The sequence below is a fragment of the Candoia aspera genome, chromosome 2 (assembly GCF_035149785.1).
Source record: "Candoia aspera isolate rCanAsp1 chromosome 2, rCanAsp1.hap2, whole genome shotgun sequence".
In the NCBI taxonomy this organism is placed as follows: Eukaryota; Metazoa; Chordata; class Lepidosauria; order Squamata; family Boidae; genus Candoia; species Candoia aspera.
The window spans coordinates 126,617,831-126,634,407 of NC_086154.1; the positions used below are offsets into that span (position 1 = coordinate 126,617,831).

The window sequence follows — 16,577 nt, forward strand, 5'->3', positions numbered from 1 at the left end:
CAAACTATCAAACAGTGGCACTCATTTCACATGCCAGTAAGGTAATGCTCAAGATCCTGCAAGGTAGACTTCAGCAATTCATGGAGCAAGAATTGCCAGATGTACAAGCTGGCTTTAGAAAAGGCAGAGGAACTAGGGACCAAATTGTCAATATCTGCTGGATAATGGAAAAAGCCAGGGAGTTTCAGAAAAACATCTATTTCTGTTTTATTGACTATTCTAAAGCCTTTGACTGTGTGGACCATAACAAATTGTGGCAACTTCTTAGCGATATGGGGATACCAAGTCATCTTGTCTGCCTCCTGAGGAATCTGTATAACGACCAAGTGGCAATGGTAAGAACAGGCCATGGAACAATGGACTGGTTTAAGATTGGGAAAGGAGTATGGCAGGGCTATACTCTCACCCTACCTATTCAACGTGTACGCAGAACACATCATGCGATGTGCTGGGCTTGAGGAATCCAAGGCTGGAGTTAAAATCGCTGGAAGAAACATTAACAATCTCAGATATGCAGATGATACCACTTTGATGGCTGAAAGCGAAGAGGAACTGAGGAGCCTTACGATGAAGGTGAAAGAAGAAAGTGCAAAAGCTGGCTTTCAGCTAAACCTCAAAAAAACCAAGTTTATGGCAACCATCTTGACTGATAACTGGCAAATAGAGGGAGAAAATGTAGAAGCAGTGAAATACTTTGTATTTCTAGGTGCAAAGATTACTGCAGATGCTGACTGCAGTCAGGAAATCAAGACGCTTAATCCTTGGGAGCAGAGCAATGACAAATCTCAATAAAATAGTTAAGAGCAGAGACATCACACTGACAACAAAGGTCCGCATAGTCAAAGCAATGGTATTCCCAGTAGTAACATATGGCTGCGAGAGCTGGACCATAAGGAAGGCTGAGAGAAGGAAGATAGATGCTTTGGAACTGTAGTGTTGGAGGAAAATTCTGAGAGTGCCTTGGACTGCAAGAAGATCAAACCAGTCCATCCTCCAGGGAATAAAGCCAGACTGCTCACTTGAGGGAATGATGTTAAAGGCAAAACTGAAATACTTTGGCCACATAAGAAGAAGACAGGACACCCTGGAGAAGATGCTGATGCTAGGGAGAGTGGAGGGCAAAAGGAAGAGGGGCCGACCAAGGGCAAGATGGATAGATGATATTCTAGAGGTGACGGACTTGTCCCTGGGGGAGCTGGGGGTGTTGACGACCAACAGGAAGCTCTGGCGTGGGCTGGTCCATGAAGTCACGAAGAGTTGGAAGCGACTGAATGAATAAACAACCATGGTCAGATCATAATTGATTCAGAGATCAAACAAAGATGGAAGAAGGATGCTGTAATTCAGTATGGTAGGATGTCAACATCCAAGATATCCTGGATCCAAGATACTCCCTACTTATAAGAGCCTCGAATATGAGAAGATGAAGTTAGATCAGCACTCTGATCAGTCAAGTCAGAAGGCTACAGGAATTGATGGAACCATAAAATATGGCAAGCAACAGAAAAAGAACCAGTAAAGATTCTAACTGCCAGCAGATCTGGAGATTGATAGAGTGGCCAACAGATTGGAAGAAGTCAGTCTAGATATCAATACTAAAGAAAGGAGTCTTAACAGAGTGTGCAAACTATTGTACAATATTGTTAATTTTACACACTGGCAAAATAATGGTTGGGATCATCCAACACAGATTAGAGTCCTGCATGGAAACAGAAATTCCAAACATTCAATCTGTTTTTAGAAAAGGCCAAGAACAAGAGACATTATGGGTGAGGCACACTGGATATTCAAGGAAACCAAAGAATATGAAAAAGGAGTCAATATGTGCTTCCTTGACTGCAGATAGTCCTTGTTCTGTTGGCCATGCCAAGCTATGGAATTTGCTTAGGAAACAGGGAATCCCAGAATTTCTCATTGTCCTCATACAGAACCTATACCTAGGAAAGGAAGCCATAGACTAGACAGAACATGGTGAAAAAGGCTGGCCCCAGTTTGGTAAAGGATTGAGACAAGCTTTTATACTCTCCCCTTATATATTCAACCCATATGTTGAATATATAGTGAGAGAGACTGGATTGGAAGATGATGAGCATTGTTTTAAAATTGGACTTTAAAATGGAAGTGAAAGTTTGACTTTAAAGAAAGAGTATTGATGTTTTTGAGCTTTGGTCTTGGAGAAGACTCCTGACAATACCATGGATAGAATAGCATGGATAGCCAAGAAACTGAGGCACAAATGTCTAGGCTCAAATTATTATATTATGCAAATTATCATATGATGATAATTGAAATGATATTCAATAAATTAATGAATGAATATTTTTATTACAGTCACTGACCAGAATTGCTTCACTAATGATTATCAATAAATGATACTTGAAATATGATCAAATTATCATATTATGCAAATGATCACTTTATGCAAAGACCTAGTTCCCTTGAAACATCTATAACATTGGGAAAGGAACTCAGAGAAGAGGATGACAAAAAGCAAGGTGGATGAACTCAATTTCAGTGGCCATGGGTGCCCTATTGGGAGACTGAAAGGCCAGGTTGGGGACAGATCATCCTGGAGAAGATCTATCTGTGTGTTTGCTAGGAATTGACACTGACTTAATCAATGAATGCCTCTTCAGCTGCAGTGCTTAAAAGAATCTTCCCACAAAATAGTAGTGAAGAAAACCATCATACAACATAAGGAAACTTGGACCCCTTTGGTCACCTCAGTGTTCACCCTTCTCTGTGACATCATCAGTAGATTGGTGGTACATCCCGAAGTGTAGAATCATGCAATGTCATTGATAGTGTTTTTCATTTACCTTCTATGCCAAAGAAACACTGGCCTGGTTAAAAATCCCCCCTCCTAAAATGCAACCATTCAAACAACTATAACAATTAAGTTTATGGAGCAATATTATAACCCAATGCATAGTTAGGTAGATGGAAATGCCAGTCAATTCAGTGCATCTTACTTACAGTTGTACAGATTCAGGTTTAAAACATACTGTGCTTGAACAAGTTACACAACCAATCAAAATACAATATTTTGCTTTTAATTAAAAATGCAAACACTCTTGTTTATATACATTAAGTATATAAACAAAAAATGAAAGTTTCCATACATATACAGAGATATAAACATGCAGAGACAAGACTCACCTACACATGAGTGGAGTAGATGAGACAGAGAAAAGTAGTGGTGGAGTGGGATTTGTTACTGATAGGCACAAGGTTTGGAGGAAGGGGGTCAGATATGGCTGATTAGACAATGTGGCACCATGTCACACTTTTTGCGCCTGTACTTGGGATCAGGGTTTCTCAACCAGGGTTCTGTGGAGCCTTGGGGTTCTGTGAGAGGTTCCCTGGGAGATCACGATTTATTTGAAAAATTATTTCAAATTCAGGCAACTTCACATTAAAGAGGTAAGTTTCATTCTTTATTTTCAGTTTAAGGACACTGTTAATGCATATATACAGGCCTACACATGAAACGAATATATAATAATTTTGTAACCTCTGGCCTATACTTGAGCCTGAAGGTGCAGGGGTTCCCTGAGGCTAAAAAATATAGCAAGGGCTCCTCTGGGGTCAAAAGGTTGAGAAAGGCTGGGCTAGAGCCTTGTCCACTTACTGGAGCAAAGAGAACCCAACAATACCCGGGGACTCTGGCAGATGATGTCACCACCCCTGCTCTGAAAAGGCTCCTTGAATTGCACTCCTTCATTATAAGACTGAGTGGGTGTAATACATTATTTCATACTGCATAAGGAAAGTAAAAAAAAAAAGAACCCCAAAACCTTTTAGGGCTCTGCAAACCATTTCCAAAAGGTGCTTTGTAAAGTCGGTTGCACACATCTTAGCAAAGTGCTAAAGCAGGCGGGTCAATAGCAAGGTTTATGCAGACAGCTTTGAAAGCTGTCCAGAGTCATGCAGCATGTCAAGTGCATGCAAGCACGGCTAGGACAGCTTTGCAAAGGATACAGCTGCTTTAGTGTAATTCTTTGAAGAAGGGTGCTTTGCTTATGATCAAATATTTCTTGCAGCTTTATTAACTTTAGCTTGATACACTGTTTCAGGTCCCTATGATCTGAAAAAGGACCAAGTTCTCAATAGCTTAAAAAAACTTCCTATGGTCTCATTGCAGAGAGGTAGAGGTAGAGACAGAGAGACAGAAAGAAAGAAACTTTGCATAGCATTTTGACAATTTATATATTCTCCCCTTAAGCTGAAGGGGAAATACTAAGTATGACATCCATCCCTTGTTAGCCAAATTGTGGTTTCAGGCTACAGGAATTGAGGAACAGCAGAATGTTCAGCATTCATGGTGAACTTCTAATGTGAGCCAAAATATGTAGAGATGTGGGGAATGTTTCTGAGTTCCCCCACATTTATCAGTGAGTTGCTTCATGAACGCCTGGAAAAACTCACTCAGAAGATCATGGTCCATCTGGGAATCAGAGGAGAGAAACATACAGTCTTGGCTCTCCAAAAGTAGCGTGGTGGATGTAGATCATATATTTACTAAATTCACCAAGGAATGTGTCAGATCCACTTGTGGCACCCTCTGGAAGTATATGCATTGATTCTTTCTTTTAAGTTTCATTGATGCTCCAACCCCAAAGCTCTATCAAGTACTTTTTGAACACTGTAGGCTTACCCATGTCTTGCTTTTAAAAAAACTAATCTGCCTAACTTTTTCTGAATTCTGCAAACTCCCTGAGATTCCCTTTATGCTTCAGGCCTACTCCTGCCTAATTCCTTTCATGACACAAACTAGAAGGGTGCTAAATTCCCTCATTACAGAAATCAAACAGCACTCTCTGAACCGTTTTTTAAAAAAAATCTTTTTGGCCTTTTGCACCACATCAGATGGATCTGTCAGGATGATGTACTCAGTTTCAGTGGGATTAATTATAGTTCTGGCATACATATTTTAAAGAGTTGAGATAAAAAGGACATCTTAAGCTACCAGATCTGTCTGTCACTTGACCTTCCAGAGCTCCCTTTACCAAGAGACCAAATTGGTCATCCAATCTTCTTAGAATATTGGTTGCAAACCACTGGATGAGTGAGCTGCTGCTTTCCTTTGTTGTTGTTATTGTTGTTTTTTTAAAAAAAATTATGTCTAAGCGGGAACCCCAGAGTCGAACCTCATTAGTGAGGTGAATACAGTACTGTGAAGTCCACTTAATGAACAACCTGCCTGCCATTCAAGTGTCAAGAAGCAGACACGTGGAGGCAGGTGCTGAGGAACAGACTGCATTACATTTTCGGTGTTTATTAATACAGCTTGTGATGTAATGTTGGAGAACGAGCTTCCCTAACTCTAGCTCTTCCGGACAACAGATGGAGACTGAGTGATGAGAACACCGTGGATCTCTTTCCATCTTCAGCCTCTCCTGGGAGTATTCAGTAGCTTAATGTGGACTTTACTGTTGCTGTGAGCCTTTTGCAATCTGAAGAATTCCATGCCACTCTATAATCAAGAGTGCAATCAAACAAGCATGTTTCCAGCAAACTCCTCATTTGCTGCAATGGGTTTAGAAGATGTGGAGCAGTGTTTCTCAACCTCGGCCACTTTAAGACGTGTGGACTTCAACTCCCAGAATTCCCCCAGCCAAGGCTGGCTGGGGAATTCCGGGAATTGAAGTCCACACATCTTAAAGTGGCCGAGGTTGAGAAACACTGGTGTAGAGGATTCTGCCTCTTAAAGGATCAGTTTGTGGGTAGGTCAGCCCCTTTTTGGGATGCAATCCTAGACCCCGTTAAAAGTTACTATAACCTCAGGTACACAACATCATCACATTATTGTCAAAGTTTGGTGGAAAACTCTCAAGACTGGTGGCAACAAGAAGCTAACTAGGATAGGTGGCTTGCCATAGGTGGGGAGTTGGCAATTATTTGTGCTGTTTTTAATGCATGTTGTGATAGAATCCCAATCTGCTCCCCTTCCCTATTTGTTGCACATTTTAATTTCTGAAAGACACAATTGTAGAAATATGAAGCATCTGGCATGTAAAAACAGAAGCCATATTTCAAATAATCGTATCCAGATGATTCAAAACATTTTCCTATCAAAGATGGAAGAACATATTTGGCAACCCCAATACAAGGAGTTTTTCCCTTGTCTTGTTGTGAGCTTGGGATGAGTGGCAGGAGATGGGCGGTGACAAATTTGATAAATAAATAAATAAAATTCTTTATTTCTTTTCCTTGCCTTATGTAGATCCTATGAAAGACACAACATTCAGCCTTTTTTAAACACCTGTGCATAAAATAACCATTGTAGGAGCTGAATTTCTTTTCTCCAGACAAAGAGTTTTAGTTTTCCTTGTTAGTTAGATTTTGGCTGAAAAAGTGATTATGTTTTCAAGACTGTCTGGAGTGGAAGATGCAAGAGGAAGTGATAAGAGGCTTTGGTGATCTTTGACCTAATATTAACCAATTTCAACTCCCTTTGGACTCCTCTCTTCACAGGCTGACCATACATAGTGCTCCTAACCCACCCTACCACAGATTTAGACACAAGCACTATACTGTAGGTACCTCCAGTTCTTGCAAAAATCCTTAGTTAGAAGATAGCATTCTAGATCATCACTGAGGCCCTAAAAGAGAGGAGAGGTGTGCATATATTACAGTACCACTTTCCCTTCAGTAACAAGATACAAAGCAGCCAGCAGAAGATTCGTATCTGGGACTCCATGATAAATTCCTCTAGTTCTGCACCGTTGCTTTGAGCAAAGATGGGGTTGCAGTGTACACGGTTCTAGCATGAGGCATCAAAAGTGATGGGTGTGGGGAAACAGGTGCTCATTTGCAGATGTCATGGCAGGTTGCAAGTCGAAGCAGCAGTGGCCTGCCCAAAATGCACAAAGGGAAAATAATCAGGAGTACCCAGTGCAGATATGAGCTGATGGTATTGTCCACTTTTCTCTGAGCCATTACTGGCTGATGTATGTCACAACACTGGGAAACGAGCACCTTTTTTCCCTCTTCAGAAGCCATTCAGTTGATCAGGCTTTCTTCTCCATGATGGAACGTTCCCAGAGAACAATACAACAGAAACTTCTAACTGTGGTCCATGTTTGGTACTGAAGGCTAGATGTTCCACTGAAATCCTTCATCTTGGCAGCTTGAAGCAGGTATGGAAAGTGTGGTGCATACACAAATAATTGTACAGTACTGGTAAAGCGAGTCGCTCTTCGGCTTTTCTTTTTTTTCTGTTTTTTTACAACAGATCTGGTTGAATGGGCAGGGGGTGGGAGGAATAACATGTGCGCTGTATCTTTTCAAGAAGTGTGGCTGGAATCTTTGCATTTTTTGGAACTAGTTGGAAGACTGAATTAAGAAGTAAAAAATAGAACAATTTCAACATTCTCAAAATGATTGCAGTACTTAGTTAGATGGACATTGGCATCTCTTTCTCTGCATATATGGGTGTATGTGAGAGAGGGAGAGATGAAATCCATTTCTTAGTCTCCTACCATAGTTCCTTGTACACACTAATTTTTAAAAACTATTTCAGGCAACATGTAAGACTGCAGACTGTCCTTACCTTGCTGTCTGTTGGTAATCTCTCTTTCTATTGAGAGCAAATTTCTCTTCTCCTTCTTCTCCTGAAGCAGGGACTTGGGGAGGATGATGAGTCAGAGAACCACTCCAGACTTAATCTTTAGGAAAGGGATGTTGGCTCGAAGTTTTCACCCTCATTTGTTCTTAAATCTGTAACATTTGGAAATACGTTATTACTCTACAGCAAAAGCCATATGTTTTCTTGGGATTCAATTGTATTTTGCTTAGGTATAGCTTTTGTGACTCTTTTCCATCCACCTTGTTGTGCCCAAGAAGGCCATCATTTGTAAGGCATTATTGATCAACAGATGGGATCTTCTTTTCCTTTAGTGAGAATGGACATCGCTTCCTCTCTTCCCTGTAATAATAAAAATGTTCACCATCCTAGCGAAGGCAGCAGAAATGTAAGAGCTATTTTTATTAATCAGGAGAAAACAACCTGGAGAGGAAAACAAAATTGCTCTCTCACCCTGATCTTGTGACATGGAGGTGATGTGAAGGTTCTCCAGTTTCTCATGCAGGGAGCAGGTGAAAGAGCCATGCAAAACAGAATCTAGTTCTCACCATGACCATCTGTCCAAAAGTATTAAGGAGGTTGCCATACTGTCAGCTTATTTGTTACTCAAGTTGTGGAGATGCAGAAATAAACCAACTCACTTAGATGTTGGCTTGATCAGCAAACTTCTCAGCATGCCTCCCCTGCTTAAGAGAATGGACCATAATAACGTCCTGAATGTCAGAACAGCAGTGAGAACAGACATCCCCAAATTAATCCAAGTCCATGTTACCCTGAGTTTCCTACAAGGCCTAGATAGTTGATGATGTGGTTATTGAGTAAACACACTTTTAGGGCATAGGAGAAAGTGGAACTGGGCACAGTTTTGGAATGAGTCCCATCCCCTGATCGTGATATCATGAGGATGACAAGCTCGTGCCCCTGCTGGTGCAACTTGCCTAGAAGCACTCTTAAAGTGAAGGCAGATACTTAGGTTTAAGAGAATTTGGAACGGTTTGAGAAGAGGGTCGTGCTTGCAACATTGCCCCTGCTGCTTTCGTTTCTCTTTTTATTGCTTTTGGTCAGACGTTAGGGGTCTGAAACAATACAACCCCTCTGCCCAATCTGCCTCCTAGATGGAAGAGGCAGGTTAACATACTGCCTTAGTTCCCAGTAAGTGTAACTCATGTGTAAGTTTTCAGTATACAATTGGATTAGATAAATTTTCAAAGAATCTAATGGCCTGCCCATCTATGCTCAAACCCAATGCAGTGCTGGCACTTACCTTTAATGTTTTAAATGATTTGGGATCCAACTATCTTGAAGGAGTACCCGTTGATCTGCCCATCAGCATATGTACCTGTGCATTACAATAATCAGATGGGTATCACCACTCCCACCACTCCCCAAAAGGCATATCGTGTCCTGCAAAGAAGAGGGCCTTTTCCATGGTGGCATCTCAGCTTCTGAATGCCCTCCTTAAGTAAGGAAATAAAATTGGTGAATCTACAGTATTTGACCTCAGCTCGATATATTTTTATTTGCTCAGGCATCTTAACTGAGGTCCTTGTTTTTGTGCATGAATAGCTTGTTGGCTAAATATTATTCCTGACCTGCTTGCTTGCTTTTACAGGACTGTTTCAGTTTGGGATTCCGATGCTTGCATGTCACCCTGGAATCTGCTGGGGAGAAATGGTGGTTCAACCATTTTTAAAATAAATAAGGAAACTTTATGTGAGGTTATATGGAATGGGAGCTCGACGGGTGGCTGATTTCCAACCTTTGTTTTGTCAACCTGCTCTGGAACTAGTAGTTCAAGGACTGGCTGCAAAATCTCCAGCATTGCCAGAGGAGGGGAAAATGGGATGACTGAGAAAAGTCGATTGGTTTTGTTTTCTGAAATAGGGTTTGGGACCAAACCCAAGCAGAGCAGCCCCCAAGGCGAGTGGAATAAACTGAGAATGCTTGGCAAAATGAAGTTCCCAGGCTCTCTTCAAATGATTTGCCACTCTTTTAATTTAACCTGAATGAAAGCCCTGTGAGCCAAGTTACTTAGGAGACCTATTTGTGAGTAGTTGTCTGATTTTTCTAACTGTGCCTGGAAAACTAAAAATTAGGGTGGGGAAGAGGTGGGGAGCTTTCCAGATGAGCCTCCGCCCCTACCCCCCGACTTCCCTGATAAGGAATAAGGAACGGATAGTTGCTGGTTCAAGGATCAAGATGTATTTTGACAAATTTGTGTTTGGCAGACCTTGATGAAACCCACCATTTCCTGCTTTGTCTTTCCCTCTTGAAGGAAAAGTGGAGGCAGGAGGGGCACTTGGAGGGGAAGCCACAAGAGGTGGGTGATGTTTGGGGTGTGTGGACGATCAGCTCCTTCATTGCTCATTTGCATTCCCTGCAACTTCTGACTCCAACAGGGAATTTTAACCCTTTTTGCTCAGTTAAAATCCTAAACTAAAGGCAAATCTGGCTGGCAAAACAGGCTTTGGGGAGATTTTTGTTGATTGTAAAAGAGACTAAATGTCATCCAATTTACTGATCCTCCTTATTAAGGTGTTTGTGTGTTTGTGCCTTTGAGTCAGTGTGGACTCTTGGCGACTGCCTGGACTAGTCCCTGCAGTTTTCTTGGTAAGTAGTTTTTTGCCCTTGCCTTTTTCTTCCCAGGGCTGGGAGAGAGTGACTGGCCCAAGCTCACCCAGCTGGCTTTGTGCCCAAGGCAGGACTTGATCTCCCAGTTTCCAGCCTGGCGCCTTAACCACCACACCAGTGTTTCCCAACCTTGACCACTTTAAGATGTGTGAACTTCAATTCCCAGAATTCCCCAGCCTTGCTGGCTGGGGAATTCTGGGAGTTGAAGTCCACATAACTTAATGTTGCCAAGGTTGGGAAACACTGCACTACACCAAACTCGCTCTCTCTTTATTAAGGGCTATGTGTTTTGTGAGAGAATACAGGGATTCTCAAAGAGAAGCCCTTAAAGCATTAGCTGCAATGGATTGTTAAGTGTCATGCACTGCCTACCGCAGAGTAAAACACAGACGCTGATTCAAAGGAGAGCAGGTTCCGGTTTATTTTGTAGGTAGTGTCAGTTGCGAAAAAAGCTGAGAGTGAGGGGAGCGCGCCGGTGCGGGGTTTAAATACCCCGCGCTGGTCAGCGCCCCCTCACCCTGGGTCACGTCATCCCCCCTTTGTCCTGCACGTTGTCTTGCCGGTAGGTGAAGGGTTGCGAGGCCCCAGCTGGTGCCCCGGGATCGCCCATCATCGGTTTCCTCATTCAGCCGGTGATTGCTGTCAGCTGGGCGATCTCCGTTGCGCTTGTGCTAACAGCTTGGGTGTGCCTCGCGATCTGCCTAGCCTTTGTCTTTTCTTCTTTCTCCTTTGTGTTCTGATGGCTGCTTCCTCCGGCTGAAGTCTGTGGCTGTTGTTGTGCGTGCTATGCTTATCTTGAGCCCCTTCCTCTGCTTCCTCGTTATTGTCATGTGTGCCGTTGTGCTGATGTCTTCAGCTCAACGGCACTCATGACATTAAGTCACACTCTTGGGCCTTGGTCCAAAGTCCTACGTAACCTGGAGGAGGAGCTTCTCCCCATCAGCTTACTTGCCCTGGGCGATGCTACTTCTCTGGATTTTCTTTTAAGGCAGGCTTGGCTGCCCTTCATACTTTGCAGAGGTGGGCTAAGCACTCTTGATTCTTGCTGACTTTTAAACAAGGGTTTTAAAGGACTGTTGGTTCTGTTTTTTGTTTTTTAATGGGGCTGTTAATTTGTATTTCAGATATTTTTATTGTGTTTCATATTGAATTGTGCAGCTTAGGAATTTGTGAACTATCCCCCAAATGATGGTGTTATTGAAGTGTCCTCAAGCAGATAAATGCAGGGCAGCCATATAACAGGGATAGCCTTAGACGATGCCTGGCGATGAAGATCCACTGGATCTGCTCATAAAGGAGAAGCAGGCAGTTCTTTTTCCCTTCAGGAATGGAGGAGGCTACACACCATCCTCATCTTCATCCCCATCACTATATTATCTTCTGAAGAATGCTCAGCAAGTGATGGCAATGTAGGATCAATTCCAGTTTTATCCCCAATACCTAAGAATTATCCAAGAATTGTTTAAATACCATGATGATGGTGGTGGTGGTGGTGGTCTTTCTGGCCACAGGAATTTGGCATTTATATAGTCATGTCACAGAAGTGGGGCTGACATTTTCAACTGATGTCTTTTCATGGGGTTTGGATACTTTTTTAAAACACCCCCACCCACCCACACGAACACGCACAATAAAATTTCAAGCCTTCCAGAGGTTTAACACTTCCATTTAGGGCTTAATTCAGAAAAAAAAAAAAGGTCCCAAATTATGCTGCTGGAAACCATTATTTTGCTGCCAAATATGGAGGGTTTTGGAGGTTACAAAATTAGTTTTGGCAAGCTGCATGCATTCTGCAGGTCACAGGTTGCCCATGCTTGCCATAAAGTTGTATTAGCCTTACAGCTAGGCAGGGCATCCCTCCCCTCCGCTTAGTGGCAGAGCAAGTGTTGCAGGAAGCCAGAAAGGGAACTTTCCCCACCCAAAACAGGAGAAAGTTCATGGGAAACATATGTGAATCAGCTGGCTGAAGGCCTCATTCTGGTTCTGAAATGTTTAGCTAATATATCACCAAGTTTCTCTTTTCCTACCTCCTACCTACATAGCATGCTCCTATCCTGTTTCTCAAAGCCAGTGGCTTGAATATAACCAAATAGATTTTCCCAAGCTGTGTTTACCACTAACATGCAAATTAATCTCTTCTCCCCTGCCTTTTTTTTTTTTTTGGCCAACAAAGCCTTCCCATTGATTTCATTCACTCTGGAAAGAGTGAATTCTCTGTATGCTGAGTTATAAATCAGAAACCTAATTAATATAATTTGACAATAGGCCTGAGGAGGAGGAGGAAAGGGCAGTGCCAGTTGTAAGCACAATGGGCTCATAGTGTTGTCCACACAAATGGTTCTTGCCCCTCTGACTCGTATAGAATCGCACACAGTGGAATCTCAGTATCCCGTCATTAGAGGCTGGTGCCCATATTGGATCTGACTTCTTAGTGGCAGCAGCAAGGGGTAGCTGTGCCTTTCAGGCACCTCTGATGACTGCTTATCACAAATGAGGTATAATATGTCCCATTATCTCACCTGCACTTTTGGAAGTTGCTGCATGCACTGGGTGGTTAAAATAGCTGTAGATTGTTCTTTTCTCTCAAGGAAGATGTTCCAGCTTGCTGTTTTGGTGGGCCATCCAATTGGGAGACTTTACACAGAAATGAAGGTTGTTTCTGGTGGCTGCTGTCATTGCCTTCCCATTGGTGCACTTTGGTGTTTTTATGCTCTGAATTTGTGTTATTTTAAAAATCTGTATGCCATCTGCAGGGTTTTTTCCCCCTAGAATTGAATTACAAAATATTGAAATAATGCAACATTCTAAAACAATGAAAACATAGAATTGATTGATTGATTATGTGCCATCGAATCATTGTTGTCTTTTAGCAACCACATAGATAGATTTTCTCCATAATGATCTGTCCCTAACCTGGTTTTTCAGGTCTTCCAATGATGCATTCATTGCCACTGTAACTGAATCCATCCACCTTGCTGCTGGTCGTCCTCTTCTCTTTTCTTCCACCTTTCCCAGCATCAGAGCCTTTTCCAGAGATCTGGGACTTCTCATAATGTGTCCAAACTAGAATAATTTGAGCCTGGTCATTTGTGCCTCAAGTGAGAGCTCTGGGTTTGAGGATCCATCAGTTTGTTTTGTTGGCTGTCCATGGTATTCTCAGAAGTCTTCTCCAACACCAAAGTTCAAAAGTGTCAATACACTTCCTATCCTGCTTCTTCAAAGTCCAACTTTTGCTTCCATAGACTGTCACAGGAAATAGCATAGCTTGAACAATCCTTCTCTTAAAATGTAGAATAAAGCATAATAATTAAGACATACTGTATAATATTAAAACAGTAAAAGCACCAGCTGGAATAAAAAGTATCTAAATAGCAGTATGTTAAATTTCCAATGCATTAAAACCTATTTGGGAAAATAAAAATATGTTTGGTGCCCAAAAGACAAAAATGTTGGAAGCAGGTATAACCCACTGTGGAGGGCATTCCAAAGATGGGCCACCACTAAAAAGATCCCTTCCTGGGAGGCCACTTGATGATGATGATGATGATGATGATGATGAAACTAATGTGGTCCCAAGTCATGGAAAGCTGTGTATAGCACACTGAATGAGGGACTATGAACAATATGGAACCTGGCAAAAATTGTAGAAGACTGGCATAAGAAGTTCCTAATACCCAGTTCCAGTCAGTACTCTTGCTACAGTACTTTATCCTATTGAAGTTTCCAGAATATCTTCAAAAATAGCGCCATGTACAACACATTTTTAGATTCTTCTTTTTAGTAATCTAAAAAAATTATCATGGTATGGATTATTGTAGCAAGGCTATCTCTGTCCAAGTAGGGCTGAAGTTAAAGCAAGTTGGCAAAAAATGGTAAGATGGATTTAGAATCATTTTCAGGCTGCAAGGCTGATCCTTCAGGGGGGAATATCACTCCTTCAAGAACAGGTTGAACACTACTACTCACCTGTCCAGATAAATAATTCACTAACAGCACCCCTGTTTTCTTTGGATTGAGCTCCAGTGTTTTGGTCCTCACTCCGTTTGGTCCTCACCCCTCATCCCAATCCATTACAGCATCCATGAAGTGATTAAGCCTTTCCACTATCTGATGGATCTAATGAAAAGGAGAGAGATAGGTGCATGTCCACCTTTCTGTTATGGTTGAGACTATTGATGGCTATGTTGAAGTCCCCTCATGGAGTGCATAGAACCTCCACAGTTCACCATTGGCAACCATCAGGAGTTTCTGCAACTTTCACTAGCTTCCCCCTTACATCTTGAAGTAATACTGGGAATGGACCATCTGCAGATCTGTTATCCCCATATCCATTGGGACCATGACAACATAATATTTGACTCCCCAGGTTGCAAGATTCACAACCTACATCAGCCACCATGTCAAGCTCCCCAACCTCTTGTCTTCCAAATATTTGGACTATGTAAATGAATTTAGAAAGGGAGAAGCACAGACCATGCCCACCTACCCTGAGCCTGTGACTGCATTGTATCTGTCTTATTGCTGAAGTCCAGATTCCTGTGCAGAACTGACCTGCCAATGAATTTATTGAGGAGAATTTAGTCCTCCCTCCCTGCTAATGCATCTACCTTTTTTGTCAAAATTAATCCATGACTACCAGCTCCAGAACTTTCTAACCAGTTATGGATAACTTCCCCCTCCCCTCACTTCTGAACCCTTACAATGGTTGCAGAAGACATGAGATGAGTAATGAGACCACCTTTCCTCCACTTGTGTTCCAGTCACCTCCTGACTTGTTTTATTGTGCTCAGCTGGGGATATACCGATGATCCAGACAGGCTCCACACAGTGTGGGAGAATGATGACAATAGTTGGGTCATCTCCATGTTCCACAAAGTGAACAAGGCTTTGAGAGGAGCACCCACAATGATAGCCAGACTGCCGCCCCCACCCCAGAGCTCTCTCTTTGGACTCCTTTGGGATCCATTAGCTTCTGGGAATGGACTATGTATTCTACAGGGAAGAATAATTGCTGCAAGTCTGAATCTCCATATAAAGTGGCCCAACCAGGGAACAAATATAAGGTTTCCCAACTCACTATGGAAAAAGGAAAGGAAAGGAAAGGAAAGGAAAGGAAAGGAAAGGAAAGGAAAGGAAAGGAAAGGAAAGGAAAGGACAGGCTATATTAAGCTATCTAGGGAGGAAAAAAAATAACAAAAGGTACCCCTGCCCCGAAAACAAAAAAAGGTTTTAAACACACAGAGAATAAGAGAGAGAGAAAGAGAGAGAGAGAGAGAGAGAGACAGACAGACAGACAGACAGACAGAGCAAACAAGAGCCAGTTTGCTGTAGTGGTTAAAGGCAGTGGGCTAGAAACCAGGAGTTTCTATTCTGTCTTAGGCATGAAGCCAGCTGAGTGACCTTGGGCCAGCAGCTCTCTTTCAGCCCGAGGAAGAAGGAGGCAATGGCAAACCACTTCTGAAAATGCTGCCAACACACACACATACGAACACATACACACACACAGAACAGAAAAAAGGCAGGTATTACAATTATATGTGAAAGGTGAAAGGTCCCCTGTGCAAGCACTGAGTCATGTCTGACACTTTGGGGGGATGCCGCTTTCATGATGTTTTCTTGGCAGACTATAGCGGGCTGGTTTGCCATTGCCTTCCCCAGTCGTCACCTTCCCCAGCAAGCAAGCTGGGTCCTCATTTTACCGACCTCGGAAGGATGGAAGGCTGAGTCGACCTGAGCCCGCTACCCAAGAATCCAGCTTCTGCTGGGATCAAACTCAGGTTGTGGAGAGAGTTTTGGTTGCAGTACTGCTGCCTACCACTCTGCGCCACATGAGGCTGTTATTACAATTATATATTATTACAATTATGTAACTGTCTTCAATTTCAACATTATGATTCAATTTTTAAACCCTGACTTAAACCTAGGCTACAAGGAATCATATTATCTGGTCTTGCCTCTCCTTTACTACAAAACAAATTCAAAGGCTGAAAGTTAACATATTTCATTAAGCCAACATTTGGAGTCTGGGACACAGCATTCTTCCATCACTACATAATCACCTTTTCTCAACAGTCCAATCTTCTAATCTTCATAGATTGAAAGATTCAGATTTTTGGAACGTATTTAATAAACATTAACATCTTTAACCTTTAATTTCTTGTCCAAAACCCTTGTTCAGTATAGTAATAATATCTAACCAATAAGGAGTTGCAAGTGAACAGGCCCATAAAGTTCTTTCAAATTTATTACATCTCCACCATAGAAAGTATGAAAGCCAAAGGTACTTTTTGATATTTTTGAGGGTTAGATCATAAGAATCATATCTAACATTTATTAAAGAGTGAAGCCATTGAATGGG

At 42.1% G+C, this 16,577-nt stretch overlaps 1 long non-coding RNA gene across 1 annotated transcript in view; it reads right to left on the reverse strand.

Moving 5' to 3' along the window:
• Positions 1 to 7,691, reverse strand: part of LOC134492383 (uncharacterized) — a 34,361-nt gene extending 26,670 nt beyond the window's left edge. The window contains exon 1 of the long non-coding RNA XR_010067436.1: positions 7,556 to 7,691. This is a non-coding gene — a long non-coding RNA (uncharacterized LOC134492383). The remainder of the gene's footprint in view (positions 1 to 7,555) is intronic.
• Positions 7,692 to 16,577: the final 8,886 nt, after the last annotated feature.